This window comes from Canis lupus, chromosome 9, assembly GCF_011100685.1.
Source record: "Canis lupus familiaris isolate Mischka breed German Shepherd chromosome 9, alternate assembly UU_Cfam_GSD_1.0, whole genome shotgun sequence".
NCBI lineage: Eukaryota > Metazoa > Chordata > Mammalia > Carnivora > Canidae > Canis > Canis lupus.
The window spans coordinates 56,269,887-56,284,906 of NC_049230.1; the positions used below are offsets into that span (position 1 = coordinate 56,269,887).

General features: G+C 52.3%; 2 protein-coding genes across 15 annotated transcripts in view; one reads left to right on the forward strand and one right to left on the reverse strand.

The window, feature by feature from the left end:
- RALGPS1 (Ral GEF with PH domain and SH3 binding motif 1) overlaps window positions 1-15,020 on the reverse strand; it is a 295,437-nt gene that overhangs the window by 102,497 nt on the left and 177,920 nt on the right. The window lies entirely within an intron of this gene.
- The window catches only part of ANGPTL2 (angiopoietin like 2), a 35,992-nt gene continuing 23,002 nt past the window's right edge, over window positions 2,031-15,020 (forward strand). The window contains exons 1-2 of one of the 3 annotated variants that reach the window (XM_038549324.1): window positions 8,330-8,715; window positions 8,845-9,057. The gene's annotated coding sequence lies outside the window, so the exon portion shown is untranslated. Of the gene's footprint in view, window positions 2,538-8,329; window positions 8,716-8,844; window positions 9,058-15,020 lie in introns of those variants that run through there. The other 2 variants (XM_038549323.1, XM_038549322.1) reach the window with 2 other exon arrangements.

The window sequence follows — 15,020 nt, forward strand, 5'->3', positions numbered from 1 at the left end:
GAGAAAGGCACAGACATAGGCAGAGGGAGAAGCAAGGCTCCCTATGGGGAGCCCAATGTGGGACTTGATCCAAGGACCCTGGGATCATGACATGAGCTGAAGGCAGACACTGAACCACTGAGCCACCCAGGTGTCCCTAAACCCTACCTCTTAATGGAAGGAGTGTCAAGGTCTCATTTTGGACTAGGAGATGTTGTTGGGGTCATCTTCAAAAAAGCAATCTGCCACACGGCCCTTAATGCACTACTGCTGCTACCCAGATCATCATCTCTCCAGCTCACACCTGCTAGTTCTTACCCATCCTTTGGATTTCAGCTGAAACCCCATAACCCCAGGGAGCGTGCTCTGACTGCCCTGCCCAGACTTAACCCAGTCTCCAGCTTAGACACCCACTCAGCACCCAGCAGCACTTCTCATGTGTTTGTCTGCCTCCCCTCCTGACTGCAAGCTCTGTGAGGAGAGCAACTTTGGCTTCCTGCTGTCAGCTGTGAGCAGGTTCTCAAGAAACACATCCTAGAGAGGAGAGATAGCAAGAGAGAGGAGGAAGGGGAAAAGGATGAAGTATGCCAACTTCCAGGCTGGCAAGGGTGCTGCTCAAGAAGGATTCAGCTCCATCCTATGTGCTTTGGCTGATCTTGAGTCCCCAGGCTCCCATGGCTTCCGTGCAGAACATGCACAGGGCTCCTCCACAGAGTGGGTGGGCACCTTCACCCCCATGGCAGTTGTGGGGAGCACACCTATGCAGCCCAATCATCTGGCTAATGTTGTAAGATACTGCAGTCTTCTGGTGGAGACCTGCCTTCTAAAAAGGAAGAGGAGGGGGACTGACAGATGGAAAAGGGAGCAAGTCTGAGCAGGCTGGGAGAAGCTGAGGCAAGAAGCAAAGTTTGCTCCCTGCAAAGACAGGAGTGGTGACCCTGAGGAGCGGAGGGCCACAGTGGACCTGCTTGTCCAGGGACCAGCAACATGGTATGGCTATGCGTGCGGGTGGGGAGAACACCACTGAAGTTTCTCTCCCGATGTGTACCCAGATATCACCACCACCACCACCATCATCACTAAACTTTTTCAAAGAAGAAAGAAGAGTCACCACCAGTATTTCACACAGCTGTTGCCAAGGCAGAGACAGCTGTTCCCTTCCCATTACCCGTGGGCCTCCTTCCTCTGCCCGCAGTGCTGACATGTCTGTAGGATTGCTCACTTTGTGGGGATCTGGTGTGGTCTCCTGCTTTCTGTTCTGACTCTATGAACACCCATGAGCTCCACCTCAGCGACACCCTGTGCTGGGGGCTCTTATCATGTGCTCCTCAGAGGTCTGGAGGTCACCAAAGAGGTTCTGGGAGTGCCATCCCTGGCCCGCTTCCCTCCTGAGCTCTGAGACCAGCCCTCTGAGGCACCCCTGCCCTGGGCCAAGCCCTCTCCCACGTGATACCAGGGAATCCAAGGAGATAGATCACTGGTGATAGCTCATTTATCGATGCATGAAAGGGATGCCAGAACTGTGAAATGACTTAATCAAGGCCTCTAGGTGGGAAGTGACAGGCATTTCTCCTAGACGTACCACCCCTCCCCCATCAAGCCTGTGGTATTTCAGTGTCCTAGGCCCCTGCCTTCTGCTAGCTGTCAGCACAGATCCAGCTGGCTTCTGTGCAGGCGGCCTTGGGCTCCCTCCCAAGGGTTTAGAGGTGAGAGGGAAGCCTCTATGAAGGGCACCCATGGGAAGAGGCCATCTGTGCGGGGTGCCCTGCCTGCTTACCTGGGGCCTGTGGGGCAGTGCAGGGATGAGGGAGCCATCCAGGGGGAGGAGCTGCTTCCTGCTGCCTGCACAGCTAGAGCAGATCTGAACCTATTACCTGAGGCAGAGGGGACGCTCTTGGCCTCGGCAGAGCGCATTAGGGGCGGGCGGGCCAGGGAGTAGGGCTGGCCAGGCTGCTCGTGCCAGGGAAGGAGGGGGCCGGCGAGGCCGCCAGAGCGGGCTGGGGCGGGAGGGGCCAGGCCAGCTGGGGCCGGAGCTAGCGTGACATCACCGGGCGGCCCGCCTCTGTCTGGGGCTGAGGGGAGGCCCGGAGCCTTTCTGGGGCCTGGGGGATCCTCTTGCACTGGTGGGTGGAGAGAAGTGCCTGCAGCCAACCAGGGTCAGGCTGTGCTCACAATTTCCTCCAGCGGCATGTAAAGGCTCCACAAAGGAGTGGGGAGTTCAAATGAGGCTGCTGCAGACGGCCTAAGGATGGACCCGGAGCCCTGAGCCCCAGCCCTGCAGAGCATGGCACAGAGGCAGACGCCAGCCCCTGCCGGGAGAGGAGGCAGGTTGTAAGCAGCCCCGGCAGGACACCTGGCCAGCCCCTGCCCGAGCCCTGGCCCCAGCCCGGCTGGGAGCACAGCAGAGCAAGCAGAGGCCAGTGAGGCAGGGCTGCTCGGCGGCCAGTCCGGCCTGCGACTCGGGGACCCCCTCCTGGAGGCCATGGACAGGCTGCCCTGCTGACGGCTGGGGTAAAGCATGTGAGGAGCTGCCCCGGGAGCCAAGCAGGAGTGAAGAGGTAAGGGGCCAGCTCTGTGGCACCAAGGGACCAGGGGGCAATAGGCAGCAGCTGGCCCCATGTCTGGGCGTTCAAAAACCCTAACCCCTCTAGCTGGGAGTGTGTGTGGCTGGACCCCAGAGGGGGTCACTCTTGCTTTCCCTTGGAGCCAAACAAGGCATCTGCTGGGGCAGATCTGTGGACACCTGGGCAGAGGGTGGTGTTCTGGGGGCATGAGACCGTGGGCTGGAGCTTCGAGGGCTTCATCTGTAAGCCCCATTCTGTCTCAGACAAAGAGCCTTTGGGGTGAAGGAGGCGGCTCCCGGGCCCGGCCCGGCAGCTGGGGTGCATGCGTGAGTGCGTGCCTATGTGTAGGTGTGTGCTTAGCAGGACAGGGGTAGCTCAAGGACAGGGGAAATCGTTTTTAGGTTTTGGGTTCCTATGCACCCTGGCTAGAGACTATGCCAAGGCAAAAGCAAAAGCAAACACTGTCCTGCCAGAGCTGGGAGCCCTTGTTCAGAAAGTTCCCTGGAGCCCAGAAGCCTCTGCTCACCCCACACCTGGAAAGGAGACGACTGAAGGGGTCCAGAGCTGGAAGGGACACATCAGCTAGAGACTTCCGTCACGGTGACTCAGGGCAAAGTGCTGCCCCGGCTTTCCCTGCACGTCCACAGATGCTTGAGCCCGCCCAGGACCAGATGATAGCCCAGGTCTCCAGCAGGCAACATGTGGCAGGGAAATAGGGGAGCACCAGGCTTCCCCGGCACCTCGGCAGGGGTACAGCATGGGCTCCACATTTCCAGTCCCTTGAAAGCACTCAGCATTAGATAACATTTCCAAACAGAAATTCTTCACTGATCCCTCCCTTCTCCTTCTGTGATAGTGTATCACGGGTCAGCTATTGCCTCTGCTGTGGGATTATGAGAGCTCCCAGAGGCCAGTTCAGTTACTTAGAAAAGGATCTCCTTTCACCAGGGCTCTGAGGAAAGCCGAGAATGCCACTTCCGAAGCTGGCTGAATGCTCCCCACATGTATTTTCCCACATTGAGGCAGAGTAAGGTAGCACTTATGAGCTAAGTTCAAATCCTAGCTCTTCTACTTAGGAGCCACAGTTCTTCGGCCTCTCTAAACGTGTTTTCTTTTCTGCAAAATGTGATAATAATACCACCCATCTTTTAGTAATGGTTAACACTTACATTGCACTTTCTCTGAGCCAGGCACTTACCAGCTTGAGGGATCCTCACAGCCACCCTACAACACAGGTACTGTTGTTTATAACCATTTTATAGGTAAGGAAACCAAGGTGCAGAGGTTCAGAGGTATGCTCAAGGCCACATTTTTAGTAAGTGCCAGCACCAAGACTTGAACCCAGCACCCTGAGCCTCACTCCACTGCTTTCTAGGAGGAGCACATGGGATCATGTCAGGGAAGGCCTTAGCACCATGCCTGCTGTGTGGCAAACCCTCAGAATATGTTAGTCACCGAGTATTAGGACCCAAACAATCAGAATCGCAGAAACCCAGAAGAGAGCAGGGACCCAGATTCCCTATGTCCTGGACATCCTAATAGGGCTGTCATAAAATCCTACCAGGCCTTGCCAGTATGGTGGCTACTACTGCTACCCACATTGGGGGTCTTCCCAGGAGGCTGGGTGGTGGGCTTTATGTCTGAAGTGAATTGCAGCACGTCCAGGTCCTTGAAGTCCACACTAAGGGAGGGTGCAGACACCGATGAGGGGACCTCAGGTACATTTGATACCAACCTTACCACCCACATGGGCACTACCCATCTGCCGGGCGGTCTCCTGCCAGAACTGTAGTAGGTGAGGAAAGTGAGCTACCTTGGTGCTGTAGGAGGTCTGCACAGCAGGAAGACCGATGCCAGGCCTGTCCTAGGACTGTAGAGGGAGAGGAGAGGGACTCCACCCCCAAGCTCCATCTCCATCACCACCGCTGACCATATGGTGGCCAAGGCCGGTAGATTTTACACCAGCCAACACTGGTGCATCTTAGCTCAAGACAGTGGCTTCTCTCCTGTGGCCCTAGAGGTCACAGTGGATTCCCTGAACTCTGGAGAGCATTTTGAAAAGCTGGTGTTACATTTGTGCGTCTCTACCACAGGCCTCTGGGGCCACAGACGCTGCAGGTTTCCAGCTCCAGGCTAGAACCATGCTGGAACCTGGCAGTTCACTGTGCTCTCAGGGCAGCTCCAGCTGAGCAGAGGCTCTAACTTCACAGGCCCAGCTAACAAAAATTAGATCAATTATTACTCAATAATTAAGGCAGTCATGGTGGAACAGACAAAATGTGTGAAACACATGGTCCAGGAGAGGACTACAATGGTCCTGCTGTAAGCTCATGGGCAGAGCAATGAAGACACTTTTCCATCTACCCATCCATCCCACAAGGATTTATTAAGTACAGGCTGCACTAAGTAAAGCATGTGCATTATCGCATTTCATCCTCAACAGAACCCTAGGAGATAGGTTCTAGTTTTAGCATCCCATTTTTCAGATGAGATAACTAAGGCTCAGAGAGGCTAAGCAACTTGCCCAAGGTCACGTAGTTGGTGATTATGTGGGCCTTGAACACATATGTAGGCTGTCAGCCTAGCTCCAAAGTCTATGCCTTTCCCACCCCACTCCACTGCCCTGTTCAAGGTATCCTGACTTCTCTTTTCTTGACCCTGTCACTGTGTCCCCCAGCAGCCAAGGCTGTTCTGGTTGCTGTCCTACAGAATGCTTATGCCACACTGTCTGAAAACCACATGCTTACCTGATTTCAATGTATCACTTGCTTGTCAAAGAAGCCTACCTCTGAGACAGAACAGGCATTATCAACCCCCCTCTTATAGATGAGTCTCAGCAGAGCTCCAAAGCACCATGGGACTCTGGCACCAGCTCAGTGGGGTGGAGCCTCAGGCAAACATTCATCTGTGTGTCTGAGATACCATTCATATGTTTCCTACATCTCTACTTCGAGACTCTATGGGCTGCAGAATCAGAGTGCAGGTCCTCATAGTCTGCACTGGGCCACACTCGAGCAATCCTGAGAAGAATCAGAGAGACAGCAACTGGTAGCTACCTTAGAACAAACAACAGGAGCTCGCCCAGGGCAGGTACATCCAGCTTCTGGTCTCTCTGAATCATTTCACTCAAAATGGTCTCAACTGACAGTAGTCAGATGCAGTGGGGCTCTACTGGTAGGGCCCACGGCCTAGTGGAAGGAGGCAGAAGGTGAATCTACCACACAAATGCACAACAGTGAGAGACCTGCAAAGAGGGGGCATGTGGCACTAGATGGGTGGTGCCATCCCATTTTACAGAGGAGAAAACTGAGGCTCAGAGGTTGCGCACCTCTGCCAATGTCCCTCTACTAGTGGGCCGAAAAGCAAAGATTCAAATCCAAGACATACTGGGAAGTTGCAAGAATGAATCAATTCACTGAATAGCATTCTTTTCTATGAATTTATATAAAACACCCCAAATAGAAGGGTTATTCAGTCACTGGCAACTGGGAGTTTGTGGTGATAGATACAACATATCAGACCTCACGGTGAGGGTAGTTTTAATAGCAAAACCGTATTCCCTCATATTGACTGTAAACGATATGACTGATTTAATAAGCCAGTGGGGGGGGGCAGTTAAAATTTAAAATGTTACAATGTCTTATTACAAGTGTACATCAATTGTGAGACACATTCTGATCACAGAAATGTTCCCATGTTGCATTGGGCGGGGGGGCGGGGGGAGCGGTAGGAACCCAGGCCTCTCACAATTGAACTATTGTGTTAGGTCTTTTCTCGGGTGAAACCAACCAGCCCGTGTTGGGGCCAGCAGCCCCAGAGCCTCAGCCTCCTCCTGCTACCTAGTCCTCTAGGAAGGCAGGCACAAGACCACCTAAGAAAAGCCCAGAAAGGGGGCGCCTGGGTGGCTCAGTGGGTTGGGCGTCTGACTCTTGGTTTTGGCTCAGGTCATGATCTCAAGGTCATGAGATTGAGCCTCCAATCAGGCTCTGTGCTGGGCGTGGAAACTGCTTGGAGTTCTTTCTCTCTCCCTCTGCCCCGCTTACACTTTCTCTCTCTAAAGGGCAGGGTGGGGGCAGGGAGCCCAGAAGGATGTCTGTCCTTATCACTAAGAGGTGCCTGAGGAACAGCTCCGTTCCAGGAGTGACTGAAGTTCTGCCTGAAGTGGCCCCAGTTCAACCTGCATGAGCAAAAGGAGGTATTTCTTAGTCACCGTTGGCCTCTAATACTCAGGGCCAGGCAAAGAAGGGATTTGTGGAGTGAATGAAGGAAGGAAGGAATAAATGAATGAAGCAAGCAAGCCTCAGATCCAGACCAACAAGCCTCTTTGTCCCATGGTACCATACAACTCTCCCCTGGGTTGTCCAGCCAACAACGCCCCTTTGGGGCACCTCTACTCCCACTTATGCCCCCTGCAATCCTCACCCCAGCTGGCTCGGCTGCCCCTGCAGCTCCGAGCTGCCCTGCAGGGTACTGATCAGCATCCTACCTGTTCTCTGTCCTGCCTATTGCCATGGGCCCCTCGAGAGCAGGGAACTACTTGTTTCTGCTATATCTCCAGTTCTAGCGCAGGGGCCAGAACAGGGGAAGTGCTTGGGAGATACATTCAATGAATGAAATCCTTGAAGTCCTATTTAGGAATCTAAGTGCTGTCCTGGCTATTGGGTATTCAGAAGGGAAATGACACTGTCCCCGCTTTTAAGAAGCTCGCAGTCTAGGGGCACACAGCCAAATGAACTGTGTCTGACATGCTGTGATGGACACAGGAAGCAGCCACAACTGCTCCTGGGGGCTGGAGGAGGGAATGTGGCTTCAAAGGGAAGTGGACCTGGGAGGTCAACTGAGAGGGAGACAGGTGTGCATCAGGCAGGCCGCGGGGGAAAGCGCAGAGGTAGGGAGCATGAGTGTGAGCGTGAGCACAGAGGCCCTATTTTAAAGCAGGATACCGACACGACCAGCTGCGAACTTTAGAAAGACGGGCCTGGAGCAGCCTGCCCCGTGGAGTGCAGGGGAGCGAGCACCTGGAGTAGAGGGGTTGGTTAGGGCTATGTAGGTAAGAGACCTGGCTCTGGGGCAGACAAACACAATTCCAGACCTGGCCGCTGGGGCTTGGTAGCTCTGGGGCTCTGGGCAAGTGGCTTCATCCCTGACCTCTGTCTCCTCTTCTGTGAGATAAGAATAATCACAGGCCCTACCTCACAGAGTTACTGGGATCTGAGAGATAGGCACAAAATGTGCTTGTCCCAGTGCTCAAAGGAGGAGGCCAAGCCAACAGGCTGAGGTGGCCTTGGGTGCCAACCATTCGGCCTGGCCTAGAAGAGTAGCTCCAGGCTGGGTCCAGAGTCCCCAGGAAGCCACTGTGGGGCAGCAGTCCCTGGTTTCTTCTCCCTCTCATCTGAGGTTCCTCCAGACCCAGGGCTCCAGAGCACACAAGGCACTGCCGCAAACGCAGCAGCCAACTCAGAAGCTGGGCTCTGACATGGCTTCTGCAGACTCTCCCCGCCTCTGCTCTGTTGGCTGGGGCTCCTGGCACAGAGGGTTCAGTGCGCAGGCTTTGGGGGAATCACAAAATGGTTCCCAAATAATGCACTGTGAAAAAGTAACAGCAGCATCCCTGTCCCCCTGGCAAAGGCAACCAGCCCCCCACTGCCTAACCACATCCCATCTTGCCCTATGATCTCACAGTATGACCACAGCCGGCTTCCTCTGTGAACTCAGCCCTTCCCTGGAGCCCGCAGCTCCCCAGGGGCAGGAGCATGAGAGCCAAGGGCATCAGGCAGATTCAACCCCCACTGCTGTTCTTCCAGGCAAATCTGTTTTATCTGACACTACCTGCCTGTCTGGTTTATGCCTGTATTCCCATCACCCATGACAAGGGTGGACTCAGGCTGTCACAGTTTACAAAGACCAGCTGGCAGGGAAGGTTAGGAGATGGAAGGCTGGATGGATGAACAAATGGCTCATTTGAAGGTCTTATGAGGGCTGAGCTGGCAGGGTCCGGGAACTGGCTCCAGACTCCTTGGGTGCCCACATGGCCTTCTGGTGGGGAATGAATCACAGGATCCTAGGCTGGGAGGGGATGGCAGTTGGAGATGTGGCTGTTCCCTCCCTGGCCCCCAGGCTAGCAATGAATCACCTAGGACAAATGAGGCACAGTTTCTTCAGGTTTTCTAAGGTGAGGACGCCACTGTTCATCCGCGATGCCCATTTTGGGGTCTTGCCACTTGGATAATCAAGAAGCTGTTTCTAACATCTAACAAAACTCCCCCTTGTACTAACCTGAAAGCCATTTCTACTTATTCAGTCAACAGTGACTAAGAAGCAATCTGCATCCTGGCCATGAAGCAAACAGACAGGCACCTTTTGTTCATCCTGGTTGGAGAATCAATCTTGATGGAAGTGAGGGCTTGGACATTGCCGCTGACAGCTGAATCCCAGTCCTGGTATTTATTCCAAGGAGCCTTAGACAAGTAACCTGACCTTTCTGGACCTGGGTTTACTCTCCTGCAAAATGCAGGTGATAATACTTTTCTCCTGGGTATAAAGGTACCTTATAATTTGGTGCCCAATCAAGACATTTTTGAAAATAAGAGGGGGTGCTATTAATAATTACATAACAGGCCTCAATGGGAGCTAACCTTATGCACAGAGCAGTACATGCCAATGAGAAAGGGCACACCAGGCACATGGTGAGTTTACTAGAAACAGACGAGGGCTATTGTTATCTATACTTTTGGGTATATGGTCAGCTGGGCCCTCTGGGGCCCTTTTTTCTAGAATTTTCCTTTATCTGGGTCTCTCCCACATCCTGGATTACCAATTGGTTTAGGTACCCACTGGTACACCATGCATCTCAACCAGCTTTAGTAGGAAAAGCTGTCAACTTCGAAGTTTTGATTTTTTCTTCTCGGTCCTGATGTTGCCTGATGTTGATTGTTAATCAGGTCTATTGGACTGCCTCAAGCACACTCAAATTCCTAGCTACCCCAAAGGCAGATGCCAGGGGCCAGCCAGGCACACTCAGGGCCAAGTGGTGGTTCCAGATTCCTGCACCGCCAGTGGCAAGGGGTCATTTCTCAGGCCTCCTGCAGGGCCCCTGGTCTAGACTCATCCCCGGCTTTCTGTGATCACGGAATTGTAGGGTAGGGCTGGTGACAGATGCAGGGGTGGGTTCTGTGAGCCTCTCACATGGGACTATAGCCTAGATGGGTGACAAGGCACCACCATGAGAGCTGGTTTGAATCCAGAAATTGTCCTGGGGACTCCCCTTGCCTGTGGGGGTCAGAGAGCAATTTCTTTTGAGTGTCCTGTCACTCTAGCACTTTTCTTTCTATATATTCAGCATGGTATATTTTGGGGCTCCGCTATTGAGTAATTCAGTGACTATGGGTAAAATGACTCGCGGTCTTAGAATATGAATAGTTCCCTCACCTGCAAATAAGGATAATGGTCAGCCCTGCTGTTAGTCTTAAAAGCATCTTTGTGGGAATCAGAAAATGGCTATAATAATAAATACCCCAAACTACAAAGACCATTGAATGTGAGTTGTGCTCCTTAGAGTGGCAGAGTGCACAACTTGGGCCACCACCCATGGCAGCCTGAAATAACAGGGCTTCCCTCCTGAGGTTGTTGGGAGGATTAAGAAAGATCATGTATATAAAGTGCTTGAGTCATGTGACAACAGAGTGTGGTTATCATCTTCAGTGTTTGAACTTTTCTCATTCCTAACCCTCGGGGCCACCAGTTTCTGCTGCAGGGCAGGACACAGAGCTCCCTCCTATAAAAACAACTCTTCCTACAAAGTGGCCTCATGCCTGGGCTGCAGTGCCATGGTGCTGAGTGGGAGGTGGACACACGGTGTGTGGCCCCACTGCACTGGGCCAAGCAGGGACACTCCGGCTGCCCACCAGAGGCTGGGTGGGACCCAAGCCCAGGGGAGGCTGCCTCCCAGTGTGCAGGGGCTGTCACGTGGCTTGGTCACACCAGCTCCACTTGTGGGGAGGGAAACCCGTACATAATGGAAACTCCTCACAATACAATGTGGAAAAGCAATTTTAAGAATCGTTTTTATTTTCCTTTCGAAGCCAAGGAAAACAGTTGCAGTTGCTTTTCTTTGTTGGTCAGAGGAAGAAAGTGAGGCGCACCACTCTGATTGCAGTGGAGTTCTCCAGGCCTAAGATGACTGGAATGCTGGGGAGGGTTATTTCTCTTGGGGTGCAATTAGTTGAATAAATATCAAGAGAGTAAAAGGAAACAAACTCATTACTGCCCATTAAGAACTGCCAAAGTAGCATAAAACTGAAGACGGGGGTTAGATTCTTTAAGGAAAACAACTCCAAAGCCGAGGGCAAGGCATAGTACAGCCCTTGGTGTCAGGCTGACCTGAGCTCTCGGCTGGGTCAGCTCCAGCTCTTATCTGCATGGACTCCTGGGGAAGTCACTTAGCCTACCTGGGAGTCAGTGTTCTCATTTATAAAATAGAAGTGGGGGACAGCCACCTGGTTAGACTACCTGTGACGGTGTGTGTCAGGCACCCAGCACGGTGCCCTGCTCCTTCCCTTCCTTCTAGAACCCACTTGGCCCCAGATGACACCTGCCAAGCCCAGACCCCATGGAAAACTAACAGGAAGACCCAGAATCGTGAGCCCCAGAACTGGTGTCACTGGTAGGAGTGCCATCCAGAGCAAGATACCTGACACCCCCTCTCAAAACGGCAATAACTAACTAGCTCTGAACGTTGGGATGATTAACTGATAATGTGTATGCAAAGGGCCTTGTGAACCTGAAAACTGTGTGTTAATTAATCAAGTTTGGTGCTCTTTTTAATCAAACAATTGCTGAGAAATGCTCTTTCAAGACAGCACAGCCTATGCACTGCATTTGCCCAGCTGTTCCCTTCCCACTCTTGCCCAGCACCGTGTAAGATCCAGGGACAGCGAGACAGCCAGGACCCACCCAGTCTGACAGAGGACGGCTTTAGAGCTGGGTGGTAAGGCCAGACAGACTTCCTGCCCAGGGCCCAGCTCTGTGAGAGGCCCAAGGTCCTCCTCTGAGAAATGGGAGGAGCATTAATTATGGTATCACCCCCACCCTCCACTCCCATGTCAGGGGGCATGGTCAGTGTTCCTCACTGAGTCTGGCAACATTGTCTGCCAGCATGCTGCCATCACGTTATTATTATCATCTCTAGTTTGGGAAGCATTTCTATGTCCTTTAAGTAGTGTGCAAGGCAGGTTAGATCGCCCCGTTAGATCACATTTCACCGAAGAGGCTTGGCCTTCAGGATCGCAAGTCCAAGGGCACAGGCTCTGATGGGGAAGCTCTGGGAGCCCAGGTTTGGGAAGGGACAAGGCTCAATGATAAACAGGGTCACCCTGCCAGGTCTTGAGGCCTGGGAAGGCTTGGAAATCAACCATTTCCTGGAGCCAGGTTGCTTCCCTGGGCCCCTGGTAGTTTCTCTGTCAAGGCAGAGGCCCGCACGAGCACCACCAGCATGGGCACCAGCTGCCTCAGGTGAGCGGCCTGTGGGAAGGCACCTGCCTGCCCACCCTAGCCTGTGGCACTGCTCCTCCCCATTGTTTTGGGCCAGGCGTGGCCACGGGCTGGTGCAAGAGCAGCCAGAGCGCTCTGGAAACCAGGCAAACACTCACAAACTCAGCCCCGTTTCCACTCACGTCACCACAGCCCTACCTCCTAGCCCAACCCAGACCAAAGACCGCTGAACACCTTTCTCTGCCTGGCCTCGATCAAAGTGTGGGCTGGCCACACTTCCTCATTCAAGCAGAAAACAGTTCTGAGTGGCTCTGGGGAGCCCAGGGCCTGTTTTGTAACAGCCCACGAACTGGTACAAGGTGGGGCCTGGACCGAGGCTGCTCCCCAGAGAAGCCACAAAGGAGCCTGGGGAGGACAAGACTTCCAGCTTCCATGTCATGCTAATCCTTTTTTTTTTTTTTTTTTTTTTTGTACTAAAGACCAGATTAAGTACATTTCTACATTTCTATGTCAGTAAGAGTTTGAAGGCTTGAATACATGAGATCAGATCAGGGACACTTTCCTGACTTCTCCAATTATCCCTGGTTCTGCCACCTTCCAGCTGTGTGATCTTAGGCAACTCACTCAGCCACTCTGAGTCTTAGTTTCCTCATCTGTAAAATGGAAATGACAGCAGAATCTTAACAGTATCTACCTTGAGAGAAGACAAAGTAGAAAATGCTTGCAAATGGCTTGTGAGGAGCAGGTTGGATGTTATTGATAAATATAAGAGATGACATCCAGAGCACCTGGGTGGCTTAGTTGGGTGTCTGCCTTCAGTTCAGGTCATGGTCCTGGCATCAAGGCCTGTGTTGGGCTCCTTCCTCAGTGGAGAATCTGCTTCTCTCTCCCCTATTCATGTTCTGTCTCTCTCTCTCAAAATGAAAGAAAGAAAGGAAAGAAAAAAAAAGAAGAAAGAAAGAAAGAAAGAAAGAAAGAAAGAAAGAAAGAAAGAAAGAAAGAAAGAAAGAAAGAAAGAAAGAAAGAAGGAAGGAAGGAAGGAAGGAAGGAAGGAAGGAAGGAAGGAAGGAAGAAAGAAAGAAAGAAAGAAAGAAAGAAAGAAAGAAAGAAAGAAAGAAAGAAAGAAAGAAAGAAAGAAGAAAGAAAAGGCCTCCTCCTGTGTAGCTGGCACCCCCTCATGCCATCACCTGCATGAGCTCCCCTGGCCCTGCCTCTCCATAGCCCTCCCCACTGTGTGGAAGCTGTTGTCAGGTGTGCCCTTTTATTCAGCCCAGAGATATTTACTGAGTGCCACATGCCACATGCTTGGCATTGAGAATGGAGCAGTCAGCCCCCTGCCCTCCTTGCGGTTCCAGTCACTGGGGTGGGGTCAGGAAACATTTTACATCTGTTAACAATGAGGACTCTGGAGAGGAGGGTGGGGAGGTTACAGTTTTAAGTGACTGGGTAGGCCCCACTGGGAAGGTAATATCTCAGCAAAGACCTTAAGAGGTGAAGGAGTGAGCGATGAGGAAAGGGGGTAAGAGTGTTCCAGTCAGGGAACAGCATACAAAGGTCCTGAGTCACAATCGTGCTTGGCGAGCATACGGACCCCCCAGGAGGCTGTGGTGGCTGCAGCGGCATATGGATGGGGTGGCAGGAGGGGATGAGAGGAGTCAGAGAAGAGGTCAGGGAGGGAGCGAGCCAGGTCTGCAAGAGCCAGAGACACCTTCTAAGCTTTTTCTCTGAGTTGAGGAGCTCCCTAGGGATTCTGAGTAGAAGATGGAACTTTTTAAAAAGGATCAGGGATTCCCGGGTGGCTCAGCAGTTTAGCACCTGCCTTCAGCCCAGGGTGTGATCCTGGAGTCCTAGGATCAAGTTCCGCGTTGGGCTCCCATGCAGGAGCCTGCTTCTCCCTCTGCCTCCCTATCTCTCATGAATAAATAAAAATAAATAAAAATCTTAAAAAAAAAGAAAAAGAAAAAGGATCACTCTGGCTACTGGGCTAAGGACAAAGGGCAGGAGCAGGTCCAGCAGCAGACAGTTAGGTCCAGGTGAGAGGTGGAGGGGGTGTTGTACCAGGGTGTAGGAGAGCTGACGAGCAGAAGCAGGACTCTGAGAATATGTCCAGGAAATTGCTATTATGATTTGGTGGTGAATTAGATGCGGGGCATGAAAAAGTGGAGTCAAGGTCATTGACTTCAAGGTTGTTGCCCTGAACAACTGGAAGAGCAGAGCTTCCACTTACTAACACAGGAAAATCTGGGGTAAACATGTTTAGATAGAGGTGTGACGACATCAGTTCACTTCCAGATACGTTGAGTTTGAGATGCCTAGGAGATAGTAGGGTGGAAATGTCAAAGGGGCAGTTAGATGTATGGGTCTGAAGTCAAAGGGGAAGGTCTGGGCTGGAGAAATAAATGTGGGAGTTAGCAGCACCTGCAGGCCACAAGACCACATGAGATCACCGAGGTAAACAAGAGGTCTGAGGATGGAGCTCTGGGTCCCCCAGGACAGGAACAGAAGGATGAACCAGCAAAGGAGAGAGAAAGGGCAGCCAGTGAGAAAGGAAATGGTGATCTTCAGGAAAGGAAGTCTAAGAAGGGAGTGACCAACCACATTCCCCAGTGTGGAGAGGCAAGTACTGATGAGGACTAAGAACAGGCCATTTGGTCTGGCAAGTGAGGCCACCAGTGATCCTGTCCAGAGCACTCGGAGGGAAGGGGGGATCTAGGCCTGATGGGAGTGGGCTCAAGAGAACAGGAAGCAAGGGCCTTTCTGGAAACCAAGTACAGGCAGCCCTTCGGAGGGTTTTGCTAAAAAGGGGAGCAGAGGAATGGAACGGTAGCTGGAGAGGAGATGTGAGATCAAGAGAGGATTGATTTTCTTTAAGATGAGAGAAATAACAGCATGATTATAGGAAAAATGTGATCATGCAGGAGATATGGGGGAGAAACGCTGGAGCCATAGCCCTGGGTAGGCGAGAGGAAGGATGTGCACACATCCATC